Below are 4018 nucleotides of genomic sequence, written 5' to 3' on the forward strand. Positions count from 1 at the left end.
GGAGCAGCAACCTGGAGCCCAGGACTCTGGAACTTATTAAAGTTGCAGGGGTGTATTTCATAGCACCTCTCTAAAATCTGCCCAATTATAGAGGTGTAGCTGGTACTGATGCCTACCAATTTGGCCCCTTAGTCAGAACTGTAAAGCATCACCACTTTCGCCAAAGTGGACAGGACAACAGCGCTGTTAACCACATTTATACTGAAAAAATGTTTTAGCAGAACCAATAACACAAATGGGTTTGCGGAATATGAGCCCTGCTTTTATGTCATATTATGTCAAATAAAAAGGGTCTACACATATATGTTGGTGGCCAATTTCTATCCCCTCATTGTTCTTTATGGTAGAGCAGTGGCTAATGTGGCATAAAACTCTGCCCTTTTGATTGTATATTGTAGTAAAAAGAGGCCTGGACTGTATTATAGGAATAATTGTTGAAAGTACTTTGAAGGTGGTTGGTTTAACTGCTCTTTACATTTATACACATGGTGCTTTGGGAGTGTTTCAAAGGCTCAGTATGTCCCAGGATTAGGTTGCACCAGCTACGTATAAATCCATAGCTAAGTTTATGCTATGAATTCCTGCTTAACTTCTTAATAACCACTAGCTAGTTTGATTTACTAAACCAGGTTGTATCATTTAAACTTAATGCATTTCTTAGCTGGAAAAAAAAATTACTAATGTGTAAATTAGCTGCTGGGAAACATCTTAAGACCCATCCATTAAATAGCAAGTAACAGTGATAAACAGCAATTTACTGTTGTATTGCACACTGTAAAATAACTTTCAGAAATACCTGCAGAGAGATATAGCCTAAGTGTATAGTACAATATGTAATACATACCAATTTCTAAATGTAGGTATCAATCTGTTGTGCTAGTTTTCTTTTGTTCAGAGTGAGAGGAAAATATCTGATTAACCTAATGTAATTATTTGGACATTAAGTCCAAGGTTTTAGGTGTGTTGTGTTATTCATTTCACAAAAATAGTATGTGGTCAAGTTTGTGGGCAGATACATCGATCATAATCAATATTTCTTCCTTTACTCCTCTGCCTAAAAAGGTTATTTTATGAAGCTAATGTTAGCTTTGTCTGCTGTTTCAGCTAACTACACAACACCTGGAAGTTACCGGGCACAAATATTTAGAGACAACTAATCTCTAAGAACTAATTTGTGTGGTGCAACTAAATATCATAACAAGGCTTCCTTTTAACCGAAGAACAGCTGGAGAAGAGGAAAGTATCCTTGAGAGGAATTTGAAGAAATACAGTTTTTAATATATGTTTGAGTGTGCATTTGCATGTGGCTGCCAGGCAAAGAGAGAGAGTGATGGAGCAAAAAAAAGGAGATAGATTGTAGGGAGAGTAGAGATCGAGAGAGAGAGAAAGAGAGCGAGCTGTTGCGTGCTTTTGATAATACATGAGTCTTGAGAGCGATCTGTGGCTGCTGTGACAGAGGAAGCTCAAGGAGAGCTCAATAACAGAGCTGTCAATGTATTCCCTATTTGAGTGTATTTTTAGTGCAGGCATCATGGGCCTCATGCATATTTCAATAGATCTTTTGTATATTAGGTGCGAGAGAACACACAAACTGGAGTGAGGACTAGCACAACATGACTCCAAGAAATATGGGCTTGATTCTTAGATTTGACAGAACAGCTCAGAGTGGCCCTAGATAGGTTGGGTTTGACTTTCAGTGGATGGGGTAGGAACACCTTCATTGATTGCATTTTGAGACAACAAAGAGATGACATTGAACCTACTATGAGGAATGAAACAAAAAAGATGTACAACATATTAAACTTGCAGCGCCAGAAAATGTGTAATAACACCATACCAAACAGAAGAAAATTAATAGATCTCCTGGCAGGCAGACAGACAGACTCACATGCGCATACACACCAGTGGCTGGTTATGTGATAAAGATTTTTAGTTTCAAGCTGCTTTCTAGATTAGATTCTCAAGGTTTGCACGCAACTGGGATGAATTCTAATCAGTGCCGTCGCACATCACATTTGAGATATATCATCACAGAGTTGTAGATTATGTCATATAATGGTTCAATTTTTCCTGTCCGATTAAATCAAAGTTTATGAAGCTGTCATTGCTTTGCTGATGATGGGGCCGTAATTTTGCAGCAATGTGTGTATTTGGTGACATCAGGGAGGGAAGGTAAGAGTGCCCCCCTCCCCCCTTCCCCTGGATGTTGTGGCTGACAACCCACAGCACCTCCGTGACCGCGGTCCAGTTCACAGCCCTGACAACAGCAGCAGGCAGACGTTCAGATTCCACACAAGAGCTTTGGGAAGATCAGACAGGCAGTTTTTCCATTACATCGAGGTCTTGGAATTTACTCTTGATGATAGCTGGATTCTATTAAAGAGGCAGTCTCTGTTGCCTTTGAGGCTTTACTTTAATATGCATACATCACATTATGGCAAATGTATTCTATAATCGATTTCTGTGATGAGACAAGTGGCTGACATGTCCCAGGTCTGCGCAATGTAAAAGAGACAGCTCTATCTTCTGTAGCACAAATGTCTCCCATAGAAGATAGAGGAAAATGTGGCCACAGTGAGCCCCGCAGGGTTAAACATCCTCAGATGTCACACAGTGTTACTTCACACTGTGGATTGCACTACAGAGCACTGCCAGGAGAGGGAGTTTTTCTTGTCAAGAATGTGATTGGCTCCATTGAGGCAGTCGTGCATTATTCTTGAGTTACTTCATGTCTGTCCAGCAAAAATTCTGTTTGCATGAAACATCTGCAGCAAAAACAGACTTCAATATTCAGGGTTCAACAGCTGGTCCCAACTTCAGTTAAGCTTAAAGAAACATTGTGCTAAACCACCTTCAAGTACTCAATACTATACTATGTGTGTGATGTATTTTGTGTTTGAGTTCTAGTTTCACACCTCATCTGTTGAATAGATATGATAACTAAACTACCTCCAAGCAGTGCTCGTCTGTTTTGAGTTTGAGGTCGGTGGCTTTCCTCCTGATACCTGACATGCATGTCTTTTTCTCTGAGAGGAAACCGCAGAGAAAACCCACATGAATATGAGAGGAACATACAAACTCCACACATACAGTACAAGGGACTGTGGTCAATATTTAAACCCAGTGCTAACCACTGAATGCCAATTGTCCATATAACATTTCTATAAAGATTGTGAAGATATATTTTCTCTCTTCTGGTTGGCACATGAAAACATTTGACTTGAATATGACTCACCTTGAAGCCAGTAGAGCTTACTGAGAATAATTACATGATTGAGATGCTCATGTGTGTGAAATTTAAAGCCAGAGTAAAATTCTAAATTTACCACCCCTACTCTTTTAAAATGCTCTTACATTACTTAACAACTTAGCCCTGTCATTATTTTCAAAGGAGACTCTACAAGCCAAGGCTGCTCCACTATCAGCATTTATTCTTAACTCGCCCAGTGCAAGCGAGGACATAAATACACTGTGCAAGTAAAAGTATGTTGTGATGTAAGACCCATGCTGACATACACTGAAAGCTCTTATAATTCATTATGTGAAGATGCTATTTGTGAGGCATTTTAAATCTCATGTGTGTCAGCTGCAGTGATAAACACTGCCTACTGAAGAGTAAATGAGCAGAAAGAGAAAACAGTTTGAAATAACATAAGTGGAGGATGAATGTGATGAGATGATGATTAAATTAAAGAAGGATTTATTTTAAGGGGACTAGAAAGGACAGATCCTGTGTTGAGGCTGCTGCCTTACTTAGAGGTGTAATTACACAGAGAATACCAAAGTCAAAATATCCCTACACCATTGGAAATCTATTGTGTCTATGGATTGGCCTAGAACTTTCAAGGTGCTCTAACGAGAGGGAGAGGAGCGGTCACATTGATGGCACAGGGGGCATCACATTTCCATTATTGACTGCTACAGATATTGCACTGTAGCTGTGTGTAAATTGGTTCCTGAGGGGTTTTCAGCTCTCTGAGCTGGGGCGAAGTGTGCAGGTTCACCCCCACCCCCATCC

This window comes from Lates calcarifer, linkage group LG1, assembly GCF_001640805.2.
Source record: "Lates calcarifer isolate ASB-BC8 linkage group LG1, TLL_Latcal_v3, whole genome shotgun sequence".
Lineage (NCBI taxonomy): Eukaryota > Metazoa > Chordata > Actinopteri > Centropomidae > Lates > Lates calcarifer.